Raw genomic sequence first — 13,695 nt, forward strand, 5'->3', positions numbered from 1 at the left:
GCACGTAGCAACATTGAATTGCATCTCTCATTTTGTTGCCCAGTCACCCAGTTTCGTGAGATCCTTTTGTAGCTCTTCTCAGTCAGCTTTGGACTTCACGATCTTGAGAAATTTAGAATTGTCTGCAAATTTTGCCACCTCACTGTTTACCCCTTTTTCCAAATCATTTATGAGTAGGTTGAACAGCACAGGTCCCCAGTACAGATCCTTGGGAGACTGCTTTTTATCTCTCTCCAATGTGAAAACTGACCATTTATTCCTATCCTTTGTTTCCTATCTTTTAACCAGTTACTGATCCATGAGAGGAGCTTCCGTCTTATCCCATGCCTGCTAACTTGGTTTAAGAGCCTTTGATGTGGGACCATGTCAAAAGCTTTCTGAAAGTCCAAGTATACTGTATCCTCTGGATCACCCTTGTCCACATGCTTGTTGACACCCTCAAAGAACACCCTTGTCCACATGCTTGTTGACACCCTCAAAGAAATCTAATAGATGGGTGAGGCATGATTTCTCTTTACAAAAGTCATATTGACTCTTCCCCAACAAATCATGTTCATCTATGTGTCTGATAATTCTGTTTTTTACTATAGTTTCTGGTATTGAAGTTAGGCTCACTGGCCTGTAATTGCCAGGATCACCTCTGGAGCCTTTTTAAAAAATCGATGTTACATTAGCTATCCTCCAGTCATCAGGTACAGAGGCTGATTTAAGTGATAGTTTACATACCACAGTTAGAAGTTCTGCAGTTTCATATCTGAGTTCTTTCAGAACTCTTGGGTGAATACCGTCAGGTCCCGGTGACTTATTACTGTTTAATTTATCAATTTGTTCCAACAACTCCTCTATTGACACCTTAATCGGGGACAGTTCCTCAGAATTGTCACCTAAAAAGAATGGCTCAGGGATGGGAATCCCCCTCACATCCTCTGCAGTGAAGGCCAATGCAAAGAAATCATTTAGCTTGTCCGCAATGCCCTTGTCTTCCTTGTGTGCTCCCTTAACACCTTGATTGTCCAGTGGCCCCACTGATTGTTTGGCAGGCTTCCTGATTCTGATGCACTTAAATGAAATTTTACTGTTAGTTTTTGTGTCCTTTACTAGTTGCTCCTCAAATTCATTTTTGATCACTTCATTGCGGGTTGCATGGCCCTCCTGAAAAAGAGGAACCTGAAGCTGCTCCGTTAGGGACTTTTCCTCCTCCTTGCAGCCAGCGTGGGGAGATCTCTCTATGAACTGCCTTGTCCTTGTGTCCCATTGACACTGGAGGGGCAGGAGGGAGGTGTAGATAAGGCAGAGAGCTATCTACTCCTGAGAGAAATCTGGGAGGTGGGACCCCGAGCAGGCATTCATAGACTCATAGACTTTAAGGCCAGAAGGGACCATCATGATCAGCTAGTCTGATCTCCTGCACATCGCAGGCCACCGAACCTCAGCCGCCCGCTCCTGTAATAGACCCTGAACGTCTGGCTGAGTTACTGACGTCCTCAAATCCTGGTTTAAAGATTTCAAGTTACAGAGACTCCACCATTTACACTAGTTTAAACCTACAAGTGACCCCATGCTGCAGAGGAAGGCGAAAAACCCTCAGGGTCTCTGCCCATCTGACCTGCTCCAGAGCTTGACTGGCATTGCTTGTGCCTCTCAAATGCAGCCACGGGGAGGAAGAAGTGAATTCATTCCTCCTCTCACAATGCCACTGCAAACACGACTGCCGCGGGTGGACAATTGCTCATATTCCTGTAATTTCCACCATGCGATTCTTATAATCACTGTGATTAAACCCCCTACCAGGAGTTAGAGCCAAGAAAAAGGTAACTGCGGAACATTGTTAAATTTCCTGGGCCTTTTTTTGCTGTGTCGGGAACAGAGTAATAATATTAAGCCCTCTTTATATTTCTGTATCACCATGTGGTCCCAAAGGGCTTTGCAGGTGTACAAAGATCCTTTCACCCCCCACTGAGATGCAGCCACTTCTGGGCTGGAACGCGCCTGGGTATCAGTACCAGTAGAACCACGGTTTTTAGGAAGGAAAGAAATCTGTAGCTTGTAATGGCTGGGAGCCATGTAAACGGGGATTTGCAAAGAAGTAAGGTACCCAAATGGCACTGCAATTCAGTGGGAGTTGAACATGTGGCTCAGGTAGGAGCCTTTGAAAATTCCAGCCATTTGTTTATGTGGGTATAACTTGTAAATAGCAACTGAATCGAAGGAGCGTGATCCTTAGTCAGAGGCAGAACAGACTTGGCTGAGGATATGCGCACCAACTGCAAAAAACTGCACCACAGCTCTCTTTGAGCATTTCTCCAAGATCTCTCTTCTCCATTCCGATTAACAGAATTTAAAATGCTATCTGTAAGGGTACTGCCCGGTGGCTGCCACGAATTTTACCAATCCAGTTGAAACTGCAAAGGGGAGGAATTTTAGGTCGGCAAAATATATGGAACTCAACTGGGATGGTCACACAAGCAGCCAGGACCTTGGTTTATGTCTCATTTGAAAGAAAATACCTTCCAGCAGCACAGTGCCCCCTACCATCAGGAGGGGTTTGTTCACATTTATTTGAAGCTTGGCAGAATTTGATTTTTATTATTTTATAATGTTGATGTATAATATCAAGGTTTATTTTTAAGCATTTTTTCTATTTTTATTTCTTTAAATTTTCACCGTTGCGGGAAATTATGGGAGGGTCAGACAACGTGTGTGTGTGTGGGGGGGGGGGGTCCAAGAATAATTATTTAATGACAGTAGCTGTTGGGATTAAAAAAGGGAAAGTTTTATAACCACAAATTTTCAAGATCAAATGTCAAAAAAATACACAAAGTAAATAACCTTAAATCAACTCTGGTAAGTTCTTGGGCTGCATTTTTCTTACTTTGCCTCTCGGTATATTTAGATTATTATCTGTGGAAATATTGTGTTGTCAGTTTCTGTGCATGTGTACGGTGGAACTGATGTTTACTGATAAAAATCTAGTCCTTCTAAGCCTGTTTATACAGCACAGTGAGCTCTGTTCATCTTCAGACATTAACCTTGGCATATTTAGGGCACAGTGTAAGATGCATGGCTGGGTTCAGGTTCACTCCTAAAGAGAGGGGTTGGACTGCCCTTGGCAATGGGGGTTCTGGCCAGCGGGTCTCCTGCTATTATTAGTTATTTGTATCACCACAGCACCTCGGAACTCCAGTCATGGATTGGGACCCCGCTGTGCAAGGTGCTGTAAAAAACAGACAGTCCCTGCCCTAAGGAGCTTACAATCTAAGACAAGAGAAAAGAGATGGCAACAGACTGATGGGATAGTGCATTGAAACCATGAGACGGTATTGGTCAGCATGACAAGCAGTGGTCTTAGCACACCAGCAAGTCACCTGCGGCTTTAAGAAAGCAGGTTTGGCTGAGCTGAGGGGGTTTGCTGGGAAGGTAGATGGTGCGCCAGATGGTACAGATGACAGCACCTTGGAAATGATTTTAATACTGTAATACAGACCCCTGGCCAGTGGGGAAGTCCTAGTATCCACAAGAGGTTACAGATGGGGAAGCTAAGCAAATCATTACTTCTGGGCCTCGGTGTCAGATTAGAATTTGTGAGTTCCTGGTGCCTGGTCTTATGCTTCAGCCACTAGCCCTTACTGCTTCTTGGAACAGGAATTGCCATGTGGGATCAGACCAAGGCTGTGTCTCTCGTCAGAAGGTGCAAGAATCCCTGTAATGGAATAACTTGCCGCAACCCCAGGCAGCCAGTGTTTGGCTTGCACCTTGGGAGGGTTTATTTTTCTGTCTTTATCTGATCTAATGACACTGTACGGTTTCAGAGTAACAGCCGTATTAGTCTGTATTCACAAAAAGAAAAGGAGGACTTGTGGCACCTTAGAGACTAACCAATTTATTTGAGCATAAGCTTTCGTGAGCTACAGCTCACTTCATCGGATGCGTACTGTGGAAAATACAGAAGATGTTCTTATACATACAAACCATGAAAAAATGGGTGTTTACCACTACAAAAGGTTTTCTCTCCCCCCACTCCACTCTCCTGCTGGTAATAGCTTATCTAAAGTGATCACTCTCCTTACAATGTGTATGATAATCAAGTTGGGCCATTTCCAGCACAAATCCAAGTTTTCTCCCCACCCCCCCACAAACCCACTCTCCTGTTGGTAATAGCTTATCTAAAGTGATCACTCTCCTCACAATGTGTATGATAATCAAGGTGCGCCATTTCCAGCACAAATCCAGGGTTTAACAAGAACGTCTGAGGAAAGGGAGGGGGGGTAGGAAAAAACAAGGGGAAATAGGTTACCTTGCGTAATGACTTAGCCACTCCCAGTCTCTATTCAAGCCTAAGTTAATAGTATCCAATTTGCAAATGAATTCCAATTCAGCAGTCTCTCGCTGGTGTCTGGTTTTTTGAAGTTTTTCTGTTGTAATATCGCAACTTTCATGTCTGTAATCGCGTGACCAGAGAGATTGAAGTGTTCTCCAACTGGTTTATGAATGTTATAATTCTTGACATCTGATTTGTGTCCATTTATTCTTTTACGTAGAGACTGTCCAGTTTGACCAATGTACATGGCAGAGGGGCATTGCTGGCACATGATGGCATATATCACATTGGTGGATGTGCAGGTGAACGAGCCTCTGATAGTGTGGCTGATGTGATTAGGCCCTATGATGTCCCCTGAATAGATATGTGGACACAGTTGGCAACGGGCTTTGTTGCAAGGATAGGCTCCTGGGTTAGTGGTTCTGTTGTGTGGTGTGTGGTTGCTGGTGAGTATTAGCTTCAGGTTGGGGGGCTGTCTGTAGGCAAGGACTGGCCTGTCTCCCAAGATCTGTGAGAGTGATGGGTTATCCTTCAGGATAGGTTGTAGATCCTTGATGATGCGTTGGAGGGGTTTTAGTTAGGGGCTGAAGGTGATGGCTAGTGGCGTTCTGTTATTTTCTTTGTTAGGCCTGTCCTGTAGTAGGTGACTTCTGGGAACTCTTCTGGCTCTATCAATTTGTTTCTTCACTTCTGCAGGTGGGTGTTGTAGTTGTAAGAATGCGTGATAGAAACTTTCTCATCATCCATATAAGTGTCTAAACTCTCACGGAGCTCTTGGTGTCTATCATATCCTATGGCAGCGAGTTCCACAAGTTAACTATGGACTATGCAAAAAGAAAAGGCATTTCCTTTGATCAATTTTAAACATGCTACCTTTCAGTTTAGGTGGATGTGCCTTTGTATCATTGCCCCGTTCCATGTTTTTGAGGCCTTTGGATTGGTGAGGCAACTGTGGCTAGCAGGGCTTGGGAGTTGGCCACCTGACTCATCAGCATTGTTTTCCTGCCGCAGGAGGTCTCTTGTCCAATTTCTGGGGCCTCCTTGCCCTATTGAAGCACCTCATGGGACTCCATCCATGAGTGGGGGCCTGATCTTGGGCAGAGGACTTGTAGGATGGGACAGGAGAGTTTGGTCAGGAGGCTTGTTCATTACCTTGGCATGGTGGGGGTTAATGCCAGTGCCAGGAACAAGGATGCAGCGCCCCATGGGGGCAGTTCAGGTTGCTTCCTGCAGCCTGTTAATGGCCAGCGTGGCTTCACAACCCCCTGAGGGCTCGTCATCATTGCAGAGATAATGCGAGATATAACTCAAGTCCCGTCCACACACACAAGCCTTGAATTCATGTGGCCCGTTGTGGGGGTAGAGGCACCAGCTAGAGGGGGCTCAGCTCAGCAGCTCACTCTCCTCCCCTCCCCCCATACAGCTTGGGTGTTATATCCCAGCGTAGCTGAGCTCGGCTAGCTGGAAAGGAGACATGAGGGTTAAGTCAGCCGTAGCCACAAAGCCGGTGCAGGGCATCCCCTGCCAGCATGCTCAGCCCGGCTGCGGAAGTGCCCGCTGTAGCCACGTGATGGGAGTTCATGCTGGTCTGTTCAGCCCACAACCTCTGGGCTGAGACTGCTCCCAATGGGACAATTCATGCTCAGCATCTGGCCGCCTACCCTCTTCTTTGGCCCCCTAGCCTCGGAGCCCCTCCTATGGCTTATGGTGGGTGGTGCCTTCTGCACTCCAGAAGCCCCACCCCACCAGGATGCAGGCTGAGACCCTCCCTTCCCCAAACTCGCTTTCCCAAATGGCTGCTGGACAGTAACAACTTTCACTCGCTCCCAACCCCTGTGATCAGTGAGTGACCCAGTCGCAGCCCCCGGCGCCAGACTCCTCCCCAATCCCTCCAAGGCCTCGCTGGTTTTTGGAAAATAAAACCCTCAACGCCAGGTATTCCCATTGCCACCACGTGCCCCTGGAAGGAAAAGCAACCCCCTGTTTTCGCCAGTGTTCCTGTGCAGCCTGCCCACCAAACGCTAATAAACCCCAGCCCCTTTGGAGAGGCAGCAGATGGGGTTTTACAGCTAACAGGATTCAGGGGGCTAACACTCCCCCTCCCTGTACAAGGCAGGTTTTGCTATTTCTGGCTGAAAATTGCTTTTCCCAGGAGGGAGGTCTATTAGTTCTCTGGCTGCCATCACACGAGCGGCCTGTATTTGTCAGCTGTCTGCGGAGATTCCAGCCCACCGGGGCCAGATAGCATCTGATTCGATTTAGCATCTCCCTTTAAACAAGGTGTATATTGTCCAGGATCCTCAGAGAGTGGCACGCAGCTCAGCTTCCATCCCAGCTCCTGCTGAAGTTCAGGGGCTCGCAGGACTGGAAACTGGAATGGGAGGAGGCCCAGAGGACTTCACTGGTACGAGGTGTCCTCTCTTTCTACCCTCCGCTTGCTTTTCTTTCTTTCTATCTCTTGCTCCTTCACTTCTTCTCTCTCTTCCCACCACCAGCTTTCTCTCTTGCTTCCCTCTTTCACTGTATTTCTTCTTTCTCTCGCTCCTTCTTTCCTTTTCTCGCCACGGAGGACTGGGATTAGCTCGGAATAAGCACAGTTGTGGGTTAAAAGAAAAGGAGTACTTGTGGCACCTTAGAGATGCATCCGATGAAGTGAGCTGTAGCTCACGAAAGCTTATGCTCAAATAAATTGGTTAGTCTCTAAGGTGCCACAAGTCCTCCTTTTCTTTTTGTGAATACAGACTAACACGGCTGTTACTCTGAAAGTTGTGGGTTAGATTTCCCCAGGCTGTTCTTGGTAGAATGCTGGACATTATGGGACCTTCTAGCTCACGGCCCCATTGTGCTAGGTGCTGCATATAGACTCTGCCCTGAAGCACTTCCAGTCTAACTGGACAAGGGAAGGATTCTTGTCCCCGTGGCAGCTGCGACACAGAATAACCCAGGGTACATCTCCACAGCAATCGCCCGGTGTGACCGCAGTGTAAACTGTCACACCGGAGCTAGCTTTGATCCAGCTAACTCGGTCACAAACATTTTGCTGCAGCTTCACCGCTCTGGTGCCTGAACTAGCTTGATCAAAGCTCGCTCAGGTACATCCCCGCCTGCCTGCTGCAATCACACCTCCAGCTGCAGTATAGCCAGACCCTCAGAGACATGCCCACAATCGCAGAGCAAGCCGGCGCTAGAGACAGGAATTGAACCCATGCTAGCGTCACAGCCATGAGACCATCTTTCCTTTTGCTCTTGCCAGCCCAGTGATCCAGCTTGGCTAGTAGGCCCATCCACCCCAGCCCTGGCGCAAGCCAGTGAAAGAAACATGAGCAGCGATTTGCAGTCCCTGTGGAGTTTTCTCTGAAAGCAGCGAGTGCCTTTCTGCCTGAGAGAGATAAAGGTGCCAGACACAAGACGAGATCGAAACTGGTGGGGGGAACAGGACCTTAAAAAGAACAAAGGCTTGGAAGAGCGATCAGGCTGATATAAGCACCCTGCGATGCGGGGAGGGAGAAGGGAAAGGGAATTGTGCTGTGCTGGAACCTGACACCGTCCCAGGCCTTTAAAGAGCCCAAGGAGCCAAATGCACCAGCCTTTATCACTCCCAAACAGCCAAGGGGGGCAGGGAGGAGAAAGGCAGGGGAGTTGCTCCCCGCTGCCAAGAGATCTGGTTGGCTTTAGCCTGTGCCAGGTGGTGATCTATTAAAAGATAGCCCTGGAAATCTTCTCCGCGCCTGTCTCAGAGCAGATGGAGACGCTAGCAACCAGCATGGGCAGCCACTGTGGAACAGGCTGCTAATTGTTATTTTTGATAAAGGCAAATGAATCTTCATTTTTGTTTCCTTCGACCATTTCCCTCCTTTCGAGCCTTCCCTTCTCCCCAGCATTCTCTCCATCCTGTCCAGGGAAGGAGCACAAGCTGGTGTGTAAGGCATCGGCATGGGAGGTTCTTGTCCCAAGATTTAGTGGGAGACCTCGGCCAAGTCCTTTCCCTTTGCTGTGCCTCAGTTTCCCCACGTGTATGATGGCATCGATTCACCTTTTGGAGGCTCTTACCTCGGAGATCCGTGGATGGAAAGCACCCTGGAAGAGCTATTATGCGTCATTAGTGCAAAGGCCGCTAAAAGTAACACCAGAACGAGTCACACAGCCATAGCCATGGGCCATTCACAAGGCCCATCTCCGTCCTTGCTGGGGCACTTCTTGTAATCTGACCTCAAAGCCAGCAATATAATGTAACGGAGGTGTAACTCCCTCGGCCATGTGCTGCATCTCCAGCCGCCCCAGTGATGGGGAACTAGAACCTAGCTCCTTCCTGTCTAAAAGACCAGGCCCCTCCCACGTGAGCTCAAGGAGATTCACCAATCGCTCTTGGCGGTATAAAGCCCATGATGCACAGTTGGGCAGTTCTGATGCCAACCCGCAGAGGGCGATGATGCACAGAGAGGGGCGGGGCGGTGAGTCAGGCAGGAGCATGCGTTGGATGTGGTGCATGGCGGAGTTTAGCTGGAGGGTTTGACAGCTGGCAAAAGACTGGATCACTTGTTGGGGGGTATCTGGCAGGTTGGCAGTTGGCGAAGGGCGAGATCATTGCTAGGGGACAGTCGGAAGGGCCATTAGCTGGCAGAAGTGGGTGGCTGCTTGTGTAGGTGGCAGCTGGATCTGCAGGCTCCCTAAAGTTGACCCTGGGGCGGAGGCAGGAATAGCTACAGGAGGTACAGGGCTGAATGGAAGAGGAGGTGGGCAAGTCTCTAGCCTCAGCCAATGAAAAACCGAAAAAGAAAAAGGCAAGGCAACAGGCCAATCAGCAGGGGAGATTAAATTAAAATCCAACCCCACACCAATGATGTCACAACCTCAGAAGAAGGGAAAACTTGGTTCCCAGCCCAGCCAATCAGCGGAAAATTGGCTCCCACTTGCACATGCTTTTCCTTTGCTTTTGGGCTCTCCCTGCCAGGAGGGACTGTGTTCCCCAATCCTCTAGGCCCAGGTCCTGGAAGAGAAAAGGTGATCAATATGTTTTGCAAACTGATTGGTCGTTCAAGACAATTTATTCGGGTTGCTCTAACTCTGGTCCTAACCGTGGTCTGGAAGAAAAGGGCCAAGCCGATTCTGGAGAGGAAAATACTGTGGGTTTCGCCTTGCCTCACCCCTGTCTATGGTGACTGTCAGGGTGGCACTCCCGAGCGCACCGTGGCTGGACTCGGGTGGTGACGGCTGTTGGACATTCACGCATGGCTCCTGGGGCGTCACTAGACCTGGAGCGGCTTCGTGTTCTGCTCCCCCTTGCGAGTCCGAAGTGAAGTGGGGTGTGGTGCAGGGACCTGTGGCGTCTCCTGGGTGAAGTGGAAAGCTGAGGATCTCTCCTGGCTGTTGAAGATCCCAGGACCCTCTCTGTGATAGGGATAATTCTGGGCCTCTGGCCATGTTACACTGTCTCTCTGAATCCAGCCAGACCCTCACTTTTGCAGCTGGATTTACAAGGGTCTCTGGATAATTTCCTCTCCTAGAATAGCATTTCTATCGGCAGTGCTAAGAGCAGGCTAGTCAGCTCTCAGCTTTCTAGGTGTTAGGTGATCACTGCAGGGGCCCCGGAGGAATTACTCCCCCCATATGTGATTGTCGAGGAGGATTACGTGGAAGGGCCTCACTGTAACAGCTGGGGTGTGGTCCTTAATCAGTTACTATATTCTTCGCCTCCTTTTCCTAAACTGGCTGCGCGCTGTTAAACAGCTGCTGCACCCAGCCCCAGAGGTGGCTGCATTTCAGTGGCATGCCACGACAGTCCTGTCTATTTAGTCCATCGAGGGTTTCTAGAGCCTATGCTAAGTGGATTGGAATTACACCGCTGGCCGCCTTGTGCCCACTTAGCCTGCAGAGCCTAGGAGTCGGCCGACCTTTGGCAAGCCTCACTAAGCCAAGAGCAAATGTCTAGGAAAAGCTCTTAGACACACCGAGGAGCTTCAGCTTCGTCTCCGGCAAAGGACGACAGGAAGGAGAGCTCTGTTCCAGGGGAAGCATTCCAGGAACACGCTGCCCTGGACAAAAGGTCCTGGACAAAAGCAGCACCACGGATTTCAGTCTCGTTACTAATGAATGGGGAGAGACACCTCCTCCCTCCAGGGTTATTAAAGCGGAAGCTGCCTTCCCACTATAAGCATGATTTAGGGCCCCCAATGAGACTCAGCCAACTGCTGCATCCCACTCCAGAGGTGGCTGCATACCATTGCTGAGAGAATGATCTATGTGCTGCTAAACAGCTTCCCTGGGGGGGAAAATCTTCTCCCGGGGCAATCGTCGCATTTGGCCTCCATAGGGGTCACGTCACCCTCGGTAACGGCACTCCAGCTTCCAATGAAGGGCGCTTGAACAGAGCACTTGTGGCCTGTTCAATAGAGAGCAGGGGATTTCCCTGCCTGCTGGCGAGGGAGGGAATCATTCTGCTTCTTGATGGGCATGAGAAAGGGAAGGGCAAGGTGATGTCATTCCAGTGCAGCCCCAGGGGCATTTCCAGCTGGGGACGGGGCTGGACATTTGCGATCCACCTGGCTTCAATCTGCGAGATCTTGCGCAGCAGCAAACGTGGGGCTCACCGGACTTCAGTCTCGAGATGAGCGGGTCTAAGGAGGCAGGTGAATCCTGGGAGGCAGAGCAAGTGGGGGCCCTGCCCCACCCCTTCCACCTGCAGTCCTCCCGCCCCCGCTGGCATTTTTCCAGCCCTCTCCCCCCCACAATTGGCCGGGGTCCCTGGGCCCACTGGCTAGTCCACCACTGGGGAGTGCCCTTGTGCATAAGGGGGCTGAACACCCCTGTTCAGTTCCTGCCTCGGGGCCCATGGGTGGATCCCGCTCCAGAGAGGCTCCCCTGGCCAGAGCAAAGGCAGGTTGACTGAGATCACCAAAAGTGACTCCGGCCAGGCGCTGGGCAGAGCCCCATTGGGCCAGGCGCGGCTGCGTGGAGGCGAGATCTGGCTGCAGAGCTCATTTAAGCTGAGAAGTGACGCATGGGAGCTGGGGCGGGGGGAGAAGGAGCCACTGGCACAAATCCTGCTTTGACAGATGCAGGGTGCCTCGGCAGTTGGGTTTGCTAATTATAAGCGAAGTCAGCGCCATACATGGAGCCCTTCTCTGGTGAGAGGATTTGAGCCTCCAGGGCTGCTATTAATAATAGACTATTTAGGAAATGGCTGTCTTTAGAGGAGCGGGAAGCCCCGGTAGCTCATCCAGCCTCGAGCCCTGTTTCACTGGGGCTTTAGCCAGACGAATGGCAAGCACCCCTCGTCCCAGGGCTCCAGTTGGGAAGCTGTCCCTCCGGCTGTGGGAGCTCCCGTTTAACAGCGATACGCAGTACCTCGCCACATCTCGGCTGGGCCCTTCGCTGCATGCTGGGATTTCAGTGTCCCTGATCCACAGCAACCAGCCCCTTCCTCTAGCCAGGCCCACGGTCCGTACTCTCTCACTAGGGCTTACTACTTGCTGGTGAAGCAACTAGGAAGGGGCTGGTGGGACCCGGCGGGCAGAGAAAAGGCTCTGGCACACAGGAGACCCGCGTTCATTTGATGCTGGGGAAAGGGGCCAGGTTATCAGAGTGAAATCATATAATCACAGTTATGGGATGGGCAGCACAGGGCAAGCGTGGCCCCACCCCCCATGCCTCACCCCCATCCTAGGGGTACCACCTCCTGTGGTTGGAGGGTGGGTTAGCATGCAAGGCCATTCAGGTTTCAGAGTAGCAGCCGTGTTAGTCTGTATTTGCAAAAAAAAAAGGAGGACTTGTGGCACCTTAGAGACTAACCAATTTATTTGAGCATAAGCTTTCGTGAGCTCACTTCATCGGATGCATTCAGTGGAAAATACAGTGGGGAGATTTATATACACACAGAACATGAAACAATGGGTGTGACCATACACACTGTAACGAGCGTGATCACTTAAGGTGAGCTATTACCAGCAGGAGAGCGGGGTCCGGGGGGGGGGGAGAGGACCTTTTGTAGTGATAATCGAGGTGGGCCATTTCCAGCAGTTGACAAGAACGTCTGAGGAACGGGTGGGGGGGAAGGATAAATATGGGGAAATAGTTTTACTTTGTGTAATGACCCATCCACTCCCAGTCTTTATTCAAGCCTAAGTTAATTGTATCCAGTTTGCAAATTAATTCCAATTCAGCAGTCTTCTCCTTGGAGTCTGTTTTTGAATTTTTTTTGATGAAGAATTGCCACTTTTAGGTCTGTAATCGAGTGACCAGAGAGATTGAAGTGTTCTCCGACTGGTTTTTGAATGTTATAATTCTTGACATCTGATTTGTGTCCATTTATTCTTTTACATAGAGACTGTCCAGTCTGGCCAATGTACATGGCAGAGGGGCATTGCTGGCACATGAGGGCATATATCACATTGGTAGATGTGCAGGTGAACGGGCCATTCAGTGCTTGACTTCTGCTAAGGCTCCCTGGCCTCTGATGGGACCCAGGAGACCTAGATTCTTGTCCTAGCTCTGTACAGACTCCCGGGGTGACCTTGGGCCACTCATTTGGCCTCAGCTGCCCACCGGTACCATGGGGATCATAATCCTTTCTCTCTGTCTTGTCTATTTATTCCATCAGCTCCTTGGGGCAGAGCCCGTCTTGTACTGATTATAGAGCATGTGTCCAGTTAGGATCCGGGGAGAATAGTTGATCACAAAATGAATATGAGCCAACCATGTGATGCAGTCATGAGCTAGACTAGTATCACTCTGGGTGGTATTAACGGGAGTGTTGTGTGTAAGACATGGGAGGTAACTGTCCCACTCCACTCAGCACTGGTGAGGCCTCAGCTGGAGAACTGTGTCCAGTTCTGGGCACCACACTTTAGGAAAGATGGGGACAAATTGGAAAGAGTCCAGAGGAGAGCAACAAAAATGATCAAAGGCTGAGAAAACCTGACCTGTGGGGAAAGGTTAAAAAACATAGGTGTGTTTAGTCTTGGTCAAAGAAGACTGAGGGGGGACCTGAGGACAGTCTTCCAATATGTTAAGGGCTGTTGTAAAGAGGACAGGGATCAGTTGTTCTCTATGTCCACTGAAGGTCGGACAAGAAGTAATGGGCTTAATCTGCAGCCAGGGAGATTTAATTTAGATATTAAGAAAATATTTCTAATCTCAGGGTAATTAAGCTCTGGAGCAGGCTTCCAAGGGAGGTTGTGGAATCCCCGTCACTGGAGGTTTCTAAGACTAGGCTGGTCAACCCCCTGTCAGAGCTGGTTTAGGTTTACTTGGTCCCCAGCACCATCATTTTGTAACATTTGTGAGGTGGTGTTGTCGTGGACAGTCCTTCCCCATTGACTCAATGTCCTTCTGAGCTAGTGCTGGCCCTGCATGGGGTGGCTTTCCAGGATCCAGAGGAT

The 13,695-nt window shown here is 49.8% G+C and overlaps 1 protein-coding gene across 1 annotated transcript in view; it reads left to right on the forward strand.

The window, feature by feature from the left end:
• Positions 1 to 13,695, forward strand: part of PDE2A (phosphodiesterase 2A) — a 365,874-nt gene that overhangs the window by 132,949 nt on the left and 219,230 nt on the right. The window lies entirely within an intron of this gene.

Source organism: Eretmochelys imbricata, chromosome 1, assembly GCF_965152235.1.
Source record: "Eretmochelys imbricata isolate rEreImb1 chromosome 1, rEreImb1.hap1, whole genome shotgun sequence".
In the NCBI taxonomy this organism is placed as follows: Eukaryota; Metazoa; Chordata; order Testudines; family Cheloniidae; genus Eretmochelys; species Eretmochelys imbricata.